This window comes from Xenopus laevis, chromosome 1S (assembly GCF_017654675.1).
Source record: "Xenopus laevis strain J_2021 chromosome 1S, Xenopus_laevis_v10.1, whole genome shotgun sequence".
NCBI classification, from domain to species: domain Eukaryota; kingdom Metazoa; phylum Chordata; class Amphibia; order Anura; family Pipidae; genus Xenopus; species Xenopus laevis.
Genome location: NC_054372.1, coordinates 60,867,184 through 60,880,704, shown reverse-complemented (window position 1 = coordinate 60,880,704; position 13,521 = coordinate 60,867,184). Strand labels below are relative to the sequence as shown.

Sequence of the window (13,521 nt, the reverse complement as noted above, 5' to 3'; positions counted from 1 at the left end):
ACTTTGTTTTCTCATATTTAGCTATATATACTATATAGACACAAGTTACTATACGCCGAGAGCTTTATTTGTCTACTTATGTGTACTAGTGATATTGGTCAGTATTTAATCTGTTCGATGAATACACCCTTCTGTTGTACAGTGCTTCACATATGTTGGAGCTTTCAAAATACCTGAGGCTTGAAGTATGAGTGGTAGAAGCTCTGACAAGGAAACTTTACCCAAAAACTTTTTATGGTGCCCTCCAGTGGCCAAATTATAATTAAAAAACTTGGTAACGGTAAAGTGATACTGTACCCAGAATTCAAAGTATTTACTTTGAACAATGTAAGGTTGCGTAAAGTAGCTTTGTTTCAGAAACAAATAAGACATACAATTAGGATAAGAGTCTGTATTCAAGAAGACAGAAAAGGATCAAATGCCCTTTATCTGAATGGATGGTTCACAAATATTTGTTTTACTGTTGCTTAGGTTGACTGTGGCTGGTTTAGGGCAGAGACACACGGTCAGATTCGGGGAGATTAGTTGCCCAGGGACAAATCTCCTCTTCTTCGGGGCAACTAATCTCCTGAAGTTGCCCAAAGTGCAACTAAGCTGGCCATACATCTTTATCAGTGCTGTCCAACTTTTGGGGTAGGGAGGGATGGAATTTTTCCGGCCTACGTGGTGGAGGGCCAATAATGGAAGCCAGACCATGCCCCCCTATTAAACCACACCCATTTAAACTACACCCATGTTATCAAATAAACTTTTAAGACCATGTTTACATTAATTGTAGTAACACACCAAATAAACTAAATGGTTGGTGTTCACTGCAGGGATAACACTCATATATGAAAAAAGTCATACCTTTAAAGATACAGGAACAGAATATACTGGCACACAAAGCTTTTTGCAGCAGGTCAACCCTTGCTTTAATTCAAAAAGTACGGAATGTGCAACGTTTCGGGCCACGCCCCTTTCTCAAGCATATGGAATCATTAGTGAACAGGATATATGAAGGTGAAACAATTAATCAATTTGCATAAATTATTGACAATAGTATTTTTCTTAACAAGTGCAAACAGGTAAAAAATGTATATAAGTTAAAAACATAGCAGTCCACAGGTCTACTCTATTGTGCATATATCGTTGTGTATAAATAATGTCCATGAAACCATTGTCCATAAAAATAGTCCATAAAAATATTATTGTGATATCCCAGAAACAACGTATTGAGACCAACTTCTTTTTATCCTCCAGGATTGTGTAAAGGTTTACCTAAGAGTCAGTTACTTAGGGTACGACGGATAACTTCTACCGATGTCCTTTATGAGAAGAAGTCAAAAGAGATGGTGAATACATTTTCTGAAAAGGGTTATGATAGAGAGAGTCTTGAGAACAGTAGATTGAGTGTACAAGCTATCCCTAGGAAAGAACTGCTGGCGAAAAAATCTACAAATTGCACCAAAACACAGCAAATTCCATACATTTCAACTTTTGATAGAAATTCAAAGGCGGTTCGGAAGGTTATACTTAAATATTGGCCCATTATAAGTTCTGAACCTAAGTATGGCCATTTGTTTCAGGCACCTCCTATATTTTCATATAGGCAAGGCAGAAACATAGGGGACCTTATTAAAGCTAGATCAGGGGATCAACCAAAAAGCCATATCTCTTTCCCTTGTAGAAATTGTGGCCACTGTAACGGTATAATACATGGCAACATGGTCACACACCTGCTATATGGTTTCAAATACACTACTAAAGGGTTCTTTACATGTGACACTAGTGATGTGATTTACTGCATCAAATGTCCATGCGGGTTGGCATATGTGGGACAAACATCTAGACCCATAAAAATGAGGCTAAATGAACATAAATCCACCATAAGAACTTACCAGCCCCCATCTACAACAGCAAAAGAAACAAACAAAAAAGAAATGAAAAAAGAGACTTCATTAGCGAAACATTTTCATACACAAGGGCACCGGATCGCACAATTACACTGGCAGATTTTAGAGAAAGTGACAACAAAACAAGGCCAGGATAAAAAATGCAGATTACATCAATGAGAGTGCTTTTGGATATGGCGGCTCCAAACTAGGTGTCCCAAGGGTCTCAATGAGGAGTATAATCTATCCTGCTTTTTATAGAGGTGTTTATATATGTTCTTAGGAAACGTTCTCTATAACTGCACTTACAGTAAGTTTTTTTACAGAACCGGAATTTGATGCATCTTTATATATAACTATTTGTGTCTTAAGCAGCATTTCTTTTTCTTAACAGATAAGAACTCGTTTTGAGTACCATCCAGGGCTAGATAATATTACCTTCCCCATACGTACAGGGTGAGTTACTAAGTAACCTTTGGCTTAACATTGTTTGCTACTTTTGTCTTGAATATCACTGTTTGTTAATTAGTATCTTTTTATAGAATAATAGCTGTAGCTGCGTTATATTGTTGCACCTTACTCACTACATCAATGAGCTTTTCAACATTATTTATGAGCCTCCTACTTATGTATTTTACACAGTTTTTTAATCCTGAATGGATTTGGACTATCACAATAATATTTTTATGGACTATTTTTATGGACAATGGTTTCATGGACATTATTTATACACAACGATATATGCACAATAGAGGAGACCTGTGGACTGTTATATTTTTAACTTATATACATTTTTACCTGTTAGCACTTGTTAAGAAAAATACTGTTGTTAATAATTTATGCAAATTGATTAATTGTTTCACCTTCATATATCCTGTTCACTAATGATTCCGTATGCTTGAGAAAGGGGCATGGCCCCAAAACATTGCACATTCCACACTTTTTGAATTAAAGCAAGGGTTCAACTACTGCAAAAAGCTTTGTGTGCCAGTATATTCTGTTCCTGTATCTGTTTGGTAGCACCAAGCTACTATCGTTAAGGGCTGCCGTGGGTGTGCGATCGCTCTATCTTGTTCCAATACCTTTAAAGATACCATAAACATACACTTAAATCCATATGCCTCCTCCTCCCCTGTGGATAATACTGCATCTCTCCCCCCCCCAGCATATGATTAAACACCTCAGAGGCCCCAAAAAACAATTTCCAAATGCTAACAAACCCTACCAGGCTCACATCCCATAGGGTACAAAGTAGGGCAAGCAGATATATTGTGAACCCAATATTTTTTTGTATAATTTTTGTTATTTTTTTATGATTTTTTTCTTTTTGTCATAAATTTACTTATTTTTCTAAATTGGGTGTGCTATCCATTACTTCTAATATTTGCAGCTTTACTTGGAGACCCTTAGGGGGAGTCCTCTATGGATACGTAATAATTAATCCAGCACACGAAGTTTGCTCAAGGGTTATTACCCGTGTTTAATGTCAAGCCAAACAGGTTACAACGTTTCGGGGGCGTACCCCTTCGTCAGGTCACCTGACGAAGGGGTACGCCCCCGAAACGTTGTAACCTGTTTGGCTTGACATTAAACACGGGTAATAACCCTTGAGCAAACTTCGTGTGCTGGATTAATTATTACGTACCTTGTGTTGGGGGTGCCGTCCTCCTATGATCCATGCACCGTGAACGTTGAAAGAGGGACCAGGTGTGCATCTGCATTTCGTTTGGCTGGAGTCCTCTATGGATTAGCACCCCTCAGTTTGATTTAATGGTGTGCGCCCTTTTCCTTCATTCTGTATAAGGTAAGGAATCACAGCAGACAGCTTTTCCATGTGGGGGCTACACAAGGGGGGGTGCAGGCTGCCAGATGGACAGCCCTGATCTATATGATCTGTTCATCTGGAAAGGCTGTCAAATGAGCTGCTTTTTGTCTGGTTTAGCCACCCATAAGTGGGACCATTAATACAAATAAGCAAATAAATAAAGTACATTTTCCCTTTAAAGAGGTGGTTCACCTTTAAGTTAACTTTTATAATGTTATGGAATGGTAAATTCTAAGAAACCTTTCAATTCGTCTTCATTGTTTATTTTATATATTTTCTAAAATGATTTGCCTTCTTCTTTTTCTGACTTTTTCCAGCTTTCAAAGTGGGGTCACTGACCCCATCTTAAAAACAAATGTTCTGTAAGGCTACAAATGTATGGTTATTGCTAATCTTTGAATTACTCATATTTCTATTCATGCCCTCTCCTATTCATATTTCAGTCAATTATGCAAATCAATGCATTGTTGCTATGGCAATTTGGACCCTAGCAACACGATTGCTGAAATTGCAAACTAGAAAGCTGCTGAATAAAAAGCTAAGTAACTCAAAAATCACAAATAATAAAAAATGAAAACCAATTGCAAATTGTCTCTCTACAATCTATATCACACTAAGGGGCGATTCACTAAATTCGAGTGAAGGATTCGAAGTAAAAAAACTTAGAATTTCGAAGGTTTTTTTGGCTACTTCGACCATCGAATGGGCTACTTCGACCTTCGACTACGACCTTCGAATCGAACGATTCGAACTAAAAATCGTTCGACTATTCGACCATTCGATAGTCGAAGTACTGTCTCTTTAAAAAAAACTTCGACCCCCTAGTTCGGCAGATAAAAGCTACCGAAGTCAATGTTAGCCTATGGGGAAGGTCCCCATAGGCTTGCCTAAGTTTTATTGATCGAAGGATATTCCTTCGATCGTTGGATTTAAATCCTTCGATTGAAGAAATAATCCTTCGATCGTACGATCGCAGAATTTGTGCTAAATCCTTTGACTTCGATATTCGAAGTCGAAGGATTTCAATTCCTAGTCGAATATCGAGGGTTAATTAACCCTCGATATTCGACCCTTGATGAATTGGCCCCTAAAAGTCAATTTAAAGGTGAGCATCCCCTTTAAGATATCTATTACAAATAGTCCCAAGGAAAGCATAGGTTTTTAATCAAGTGCAAGTGTACATTCATATTCCCACAAAAAAACAGTGTCCAGAGCTCGTTAGAATGGATCATAAAAATCCTCATGACTGGCACGGCTTTAGCTAATCTCTATTAAAAAGTCTTAAAGATCATTTTTAGTATTTTCCCATGATTAGAAAGTTGACTTTTGAGATAATTTGCTCACTATTCATTTAACATGTTCTTTTCACATGTATTAAAATACAATGACAAATCCCATTATATGTGCTCAGTGATTTCTCAGTATGCCTGCTACTGACACAAGTCCCAGAAATATGAAAAACACGTTTTAGAATTATGTATATTTTCCGTGAGAAAACCCAATAGTCACAATACATGGAAAAGAAGGTAGACATTGTCAAAATGCAAACATTATTTGTACACATTCTGTAAAGGGCTAATGGGAAATTATAGCATGCGTACATTGCATCACAAATGTTATATTACAAATCTATGGTATATTATAAGTCAGTTCCTAAGCTCAGGTAACTTACAGTAGTGTCATATATAAGTGTGTCTACTGAAGAGACATTACAAGTTTATTGTAGAATCAGTAGTAGCTTAAAAGCTCAGACAATATTTTTTCCTGCCAGGTGGATATCTTATGGAAAATGCTGAGGTCTGCATTATGGGGAGTACAGGTATGAGACCTGTTATCCAGAATGCTTGGGACATTGGGTTTTCCGGATAACAGATCTTTCCATACTTTGGATCTTTATTCCTTAAGTCTACTAAAAAATCATGTAAACATTAAATAAACCCAATTGTCCAAACTATTAAATATATAATAGTTTGGAAGAAGTACATGGTATAGTTATATTATTACAGAGAAAAAGGAAAGTATTTTTAAAAATTTTAAACATTTGAATAAAAGGGTCTATAGGAGATGGCCTTTCTGTAATTCAGAGCTTTTCCCATACCTGTACTTATTTTTTTTTCAATATAAAATTAAAGTAATTTAAATTAAAACAAGTTTTTAGTTTAGAATCCTCATTGGTGGGCAAATTACCCTTTTCCCATTTATTAAAGGAGAAGGAAAGCTACGGAGGCATTTTATTGCCAATAGATTAGCTGCAATAGTGCAAGCTAGAATGCTATATTTATTCTGTAGAATGTTTTACCGTATCTGAGTAAAAAGCTCTAGAAGCTCTCTGTTTGTTTAGGATAGCAGCTGCAGTATTAGCTTGGTGTGACATCACTACCTGCCTGAGTCTCTCCCTGCTCACTTATAGCTCTGGGCTCAGATTACAGCAGAGAAGGGGAGGGGGAAAGAGGAGCAAACTGAGCATGCTCACGCCCGGGGCAAATAGGTTTAAGCTGAAGGCAGGAAGTCTGAAACCGAAGTCCATGCATACACAATAGAAATTAAAGAAATGCAGTGTTTCTTTTGATAGAGGACTCAGAGCAGCAGTACTTTGATGGTTTACTGGTATATTTAGGTGGACCTTTCTGATAAGGCTTACTTAGTTTTAACCTTTCCTTCTCCTTTAATGCAGCCCTGGAGACTAAGCAGAATCTTTCCAGCAGGGCTCACAACATCCTTGTATGCATAAATGAAATCTCTGCTTATATAATACAAGCTATGATACAATATACCAGGTTAGGATGTGAAACCACCCCAGCTTTCAGCACCTTTCAAAATTGTGCATGTCCTTCAAGAGAAAAAAGGAGCTCATCATACTGATGGCAACGTGAGATATCTAAACATAAGAGTATTCACATGCAGTTAATTTCCAGCCAAACCATATAACCAATAATATCTTTTGAATGATCCAACTGATATAAAATCAAAACAAAGTTGATTTGGCAAAATGAGTGGAAGGGTGGACTGTGTGATCCCAAAAGAGGGTCATAGATTAGTCCAGAACTCTACTGCTTGTGCATCTTGGCCATAACATTTTGTCAACTAAGTTCAGTAAACGCCCAGCATTCATCACAAAGAATGATTGGTCAGATACAGGTCAACTCAGCCTCCATTATATGTGAGTGCTCCATAGACTTTACTGTATGACATCATCATTTTAGTTTAATCGGCCCTTAAACATGCTATATGAGAAATAATTGGCCCAACACATGTAATAAATTGGATAGCACCGGCCTAGGGCATTTTTATAGTAATTGTCTGGATTATACTGTCAATTACAGTAAGTCATAAAATCATAAAAATATGATTGTTTGCACCATTAAAACATCCAATAGACTTGGAAATTGGATAACATAGGTGAGGAGATAAAAATACATATCCTTGATCCAAGCTTTAATTAATTTTGGCTCTTAAATGCCGCTGGGCAACCATATTTAATGTATTTATTTGGGTAAATTTCTGTAAAATTTTGTAAATTTATGCAAATTCACAAGACTAGGTCAAATATATCACTGAATCAATCACTGAGGTGGTCTGGCCTAAACTATAAGTACTTATTTGCGACTACCTATATTTCCGCTCCTGTAAGCTAATGACTCCACAAAAATCCCAGGAAATCCAAGGTTTGGCCAAGGGCAGCTAATCCTACTTACATTCTTGTGACTCTGCCAAGATTCCTACAGTGAATCCTGCATTTTGCATGTTAACACAATTTGTTTAATCACATTCCATGAATTCTAATACTAATAGTAGAGCCATGTTTAACAGCTCCTTTTAACTGCAATGCATGTCTATATTGACCTAGTGAAAATAAGATTACTGTATGTGGTGGGTTCTGTTATTTGTAAGAAAAAATTATTTATAATGTCTAAACACTAAAAGCCAAATCAAAAACACTACCTAATGTTCTGTAGGTATTGGAGTGTTCTTACCTATCATATTTTATCTTTCTTGAATGGCCCCCTGGAAAAATAAACACATTAAACTCATAGTGCATACACAATTTTAATCCCCCTCATTTCTCTTACCAAGGCTCTCTATCCATCTCTCAACAATATGCTCAGGTTACATAGCCTTTCAGTATTGTGATAATAGCTGAAAGGAGCCATCAGTCCACAGGCCTCCTTACCTCTACACCAAGAAGAGCAGCCCAAATTAATCCTCTAAGAAGGGGAGGAATATTCACTCTGGCCTCTTTCCAAATCATATTTTTTGTGTATGGATATGCCTACAATATAAAACATGTAGAAACTATACAGCATGTTTTGCAGCAACAGAATGAAATAGTTATATTTACAGATACTCCTGTTAGGTTGAACAGTTCATTTGATAGAGAATTACATTACCTTGCAAACACTCTTACTTAAAGGTTACTTAACCCTGGATTGAAAAAAAGGAAAAAAGAAATAAAAAAATGTAGTGGTGTATCCAAAAAAATTTTTTTTATAGATTTATAATTTGCAAAAAGTCCTTATATCTGCACCTTAAAAAAAAACCCTTCTAGGAAGTCTCAAAAAAGCAATATATGCAATAAAAATTTGCAATGGAATAATCGTCTGTGTAAGAGTATTACATTGCTTGCTGGTCTATGGTCGATGAATTCATCATCATCTTTGGCACAAGTCAGATATCCAGGGTAAGAAACAACAGAATAAAGTAATTTGCTCCCCACAGAGGCATTTGCATCCCTTAAATTAGTAATGCAAGATTATTCCAAATAAGAATAACCCCATGATAGTCACCCTGCTGTAATCTATTAATGTGCAGTTTGTACTTGTCAATATTACACAGTTCTTAAACTTCAGAAAGGAAATATAGTGCTGTTTAATTGTCCAGAGCTAGAAAAAATGTTAAATGGCTTTGGTGTTGATCATTTGAAACCAAGAAATCATGTAAACACAACGCATGAATTTCAGTGCTGCAATAAAGCCTGTAGTCTCTGTTAAGATTGTTTAGTGCAATGTTATATCTACGTCATCTCTATGGTTGCTGGAGTCAGGAACCACAAAGCTTTAACCCCTAATAATATGCATTAAAATGCTTATTATCGGGACTTATAATGATGCTATGGAAGGTTTATGTCTCCTTTAACTAAAATACCACATTTAAGAAATAAAATATAATCTCTGCCATACTTACAGTAAATGATAATAAAATGTAGAGCTTGGATTCTGCTAAAAAATCAGTCAGTTTACAAGTAGTGTTTACAAGCATCCTTATATTGGGATATCATAACATTCTAATGTTTTAATGCTTCATTTATTTTAAGGGAAGTGTACCAAATAGTACAGCATTTGAAATGATCCCTTTATATTTATGAATGCTGTACACTCGTGGGTACAGCATTTTAAATAGGTAAATGCCCTATTTAAAAGTATAAGTAAAAAATTATATTATAGTTTACACTCTGAAAATACCAGAGTGTAACAAGCATTATAATTCAAAAAGCATTTTAATTGTAATGATCAACTCAATACTGCAGCCAAGGCCAAGTAATACGACAGCTTCAGTCATATGAATAAAATAAAAAATAGGCAGGATTACAACCTATGCCCATGTACCACTTGAACTAAAGGCTGTACAAGTATGGGATCTCTTAAAAGGAAACCTGATATCCAGAAAGCTCCAAATTACAGAGTTCATTTTAAAGTGTTCCTGTCAACCAGACACAAAAAGCTGTATAGTAAAAGTAATTTTCAAATTAAACATGAAATCAAATTTCTATTTTTTATTGAAGCATTCATATCTGTTATAAGCTCATTTAAAAATCTCAGCTGTCAATCAAATGTTGTCTGGCCCTCCTCTATGCCTTAGAAATAGAGGAGGGGCAGACGATTACTTTCACTTTCCATTCAGCATTTCCCAGATGTCACTGCTCTCCCCACATTTCCCCGTTGTCTTCACCATTTAATTGTGTAGCCAGTGCATGGGGATGGACATCAGGTCCCTCATTCTGGTGCACAAACAAGATTCTGAGATGATGCAAGGCTTGTCTTAATAACAGTGTCCACAAAATGGCTCCTGCCTGCTTGCTATAATTATGAATTCCCAGACTGAAGGAAACAAGATTCAAAAAAGTATATAGTGTAATTAAAGTTAATTTTAAAATAGGATTTTAAAATAGGATTTTGAATATTTTTTTTGGGTGACGGGTCTCCTTTAAAGGAGAAGGAAAGGTGTGCAGCATTTGGGGGTGTCAAATGTTAGGCTCTACCAAGTGACTACCAATTGTAGTTACTTACCTAAAACCCCGGGCCAGTGCTCCTATCAGCAGAAAACTGCACCAGCCCAGGGTTATACCAGTGAGCACCACGGAGCGATCTTCTTCTATATTCCTCCTACATCGCGCAGCTGCGCATGCGCAGTAGAACGAAAAGCCGAACTTTACCTAAAAAGTTAGCTATTTTGTTCAACTGTGCATGCGTTTGTCCCGAGAAATTTGAAGACAGAAGAAGACGGTAGTAGATCGCTCCGTGGTGCTCACTAGTATAAAACCAGGCCGGTGCAGTTTTCTGCTGATAGGAGCACCGGCCTGGGATTTCAGGTAAGTAACTACAATCACTTGGGGGTGCCTTTAAGCAAATAACCTGTATAACTTTACTTTAGTAAGACTTGTTACTGAGCTCATAGTGGTTTTTAACTCTGCTTGTCCTTGACACAAGTGATCATGAAATTTTTTAGGCTGATCCCACAATTTTGCACATATTCCATAAAAAATCAGGAATGAGAGGATTGCAATCAAATAAAGTGTAAAAAAAAATGCAGCAATTGTCGCAAATGATTCATTTCTGTGATTTTGAGGCACCCTCTATAATCAAATACATTCACTACAATGCTCTTAGAGGTAAGACACTTGGAAGACACATCAAGTATAACCTTTAGGTTGGGCCAGATGAGAGACTGTCACTTGGCACTAAAACTAGGTATGAAAATCTCTAAAAGTGTCCTGAGATAATTATGTTACAATGGTATCACTTCATTATTATTTTAGTTAAGTGAGACTGCAATAAAAACATCCAGATGAACATTATGGAATTTCTAGGAAAATGTGGTACACCACATCACTCAAGTAATTCCACCGCATTCATTTTCTGCCAAACCTCTAATTAAACAAATCTGCACTACAAACATTTCATGCAAAAACATGGATGTTTCTATCACTTGTATGGTATTAAATCGTTTTGTTTCAAATACTCTGAGAAACGGAAAGAACACATTTTTAGAATCAATGAAAAAGTGAACAAAAAATTACATTTCTGAGTTGGCACAAGGATAGGGTTACTGTGGTGTCATCCAGCAGGGAGCTTCTGTCTCTTCCTTGACCAAAGCTTTCGCCATCTTCAAGTAGAAGACTACAAAGGAAACAAGTCAAGTAAATCAAATGAAACATTTATGAGTTCTGTTGATATCAAAGAGCCCTAAACATGCACTGAACAGTAGCTCAATTCATTGTAGCCTCTTTATATGCATTTAACTGGAAGAATATCTGCACTTACATAATAGTAGTCAATAGATGCCAGGACACACTGTCCGAAAACACACAAATCAGAAAAACATCACGCCCAGGTCTTAGAGAAAACAAATGTAATATATTCTTAAAGGGGTATGATATAGAGAATGGTATTTTAGTATTTTATTATTTGTGTTTTTTTGAGTTACTTAGCTTTTTATTTAGCAGCTTGTAAGGGGAAATTCTCAAAGCTGACCCCCAACATAAGAAAGTCGAACACACCAGCTCTTAAAAAAATTTAACTTTGTTTATTTTCTTGCACGATACTGTCAGGCAGACACAAGACTTAACAGAGTTTCCAATAGTCACTTCCACTTAAGTTTTACAATAGTTTTCTTTTATAGTATATAGTATATTTTCAAATAACCATTAACACAGTTTTACATACAAACTCTCATTAACATCACATAATTCACAAGCAACATTTTAACTCTTTCACCCACCCACAACACAATTCACTCTCTTACAAGCGCTCCAGTTTGCAATTTCATCAATCTGGTTGCTAGGGTCCAAATTACCCTAGCATCCTGATTTGAACAAGAGACCGGAATATGAATAGGAGAGAGCCTAAATAGAAAGCCGAGTAATAAAAACTAGCAATAACAATGCATTCATAGCATTACAGAGCGTCTCGCCACTTCAAAATCAAAAAATTTGTAGCAAATAGCTGGACACCAATAGGCAGTAGGTGACCTTTCATTTGCCACTAAGTAAGCTAGTTCAGGAAGTGGTAACACTGACATCGCGGTTGTCATGGCAACAATACACAGTTTGGAGTAGCCGGGTGCTTGAGATCACGCGATGCTGCGGCGGTGACTTCCGCATTTGTCACATGACATCGCGGTTGTCATGGCAACAATACACTAAATCGCAGCGCATTTTGCCTATGTTGTACTCTGCAGGATCCAGTCCCCCATAGTTGGAAGCCTTCCTTCTATTTTGACATAGGTTAGATGCTGGTGAATGTGACCAATGCGGAAGTCACGTCCGCAGCATCGCGAGATCTCAAGCACCCGGTAATTTCAAACTGGCTATTTAAACTTTGCGGAAAGACGCGCTCATTACTTATGCCCCTGACGAAGCCGAAGGTATCGGCGAAACGCGTAGGGCGGGCATAGGTGGATGGTGGAGTGCTTAGCTCCCACGCAGTCCCAACGTAGATAGGCAGGTCTTGCACGGGGGTATCTGCTTGGAAGGGAGGGAGCGGGCGGTTTGTGGACTCCAGGTATATGGAGGGGTAGAATTCAATTCCACAACAATTAATGAAGTCTCCTTGAGACCCCACCGTCACACCTTATGCTCAACTTGTTTTAAACTGCATGTCATTTTTATGGAGACGGTCCAGCACTGCCGACGGATTGGTTGGCTAGTGGGTGTGTGTTTCAGTGAGCGTGTTTTTTAGAATTATAACAGTAAAAGTTACGTTTTAATTATACTTTGTTACTTTTTTCAGTGTTACCACTTCCTGAACTAGCTTACTTAGTGGCAAATGAAAGGTCACCTACTGCCTATTGGTGTCCAGCTATTTGCCACAAATTTTTTGATTTTGATTTGGATTACACTTGTGTGTTAAAAGCTTGCAGTGGAGTGGAACACATGTACTGAATTGAGCTCAATTATTTCCATTTTTATGACGTCTCGCCACTTCCTCAGATGCTTCTGAGGAAGTGGCGAGACACAACGAAACGCGTCAAGCGTGGGGGTACATGTCACTGCTATGATATTTATGTTTTTAACCATTTACAATAAATGAAGATTTTATAATTCAGCTGCCGATATGCTCCGCAACTTCTGTTCTGTTTCTATGTGATATTGGCCTGGACCGGGGGCACGCTGCGTGCAAGCACACAGGTTTGCATTACAGGTTTGAATTACACGTGCAGGTGAGCGAGGAGAAGTGCTCCCATTTGTCCTTTCTACACTGTGTAGAAGCAGACCTTTATTTTTACATCATGGGCAGAAAACCCAAGACTATCACATAGGAAGATCTTACCTCAGAAGAAAAGAAAGCCAGGATACTTTTAAAAAAGTCAAAATAAATAAATTTACCTTTACATAAGAGACTGATATCTTCAGGCAGTATCAGATCAGAACATCTCAAAGCAGATGAAAAGAGACCATCAGGTTTGCAAATGGGGTGTACAAAGGAGACACTTCTTTGAGCACACTGTCAGCAAGCAAGGTAGGCATTCACAGCATAATAAATACAAACAATAGTAAACACATGGAAAGAATGAAAATAGTTGTGCAAGCGATTGTTTCCAGATAAC

General features: G+C 37.3%; 1 pseudogene; it reads right to left on the bottom strand.

The window, feature by feature from the left end:
• The window catches only part of LOC108704442, a 71,540-nt pseudogene that overhangs the window by 28,608 nt on the left and 29,411 nt on the right, over positions 1-13,521 (bottom strand).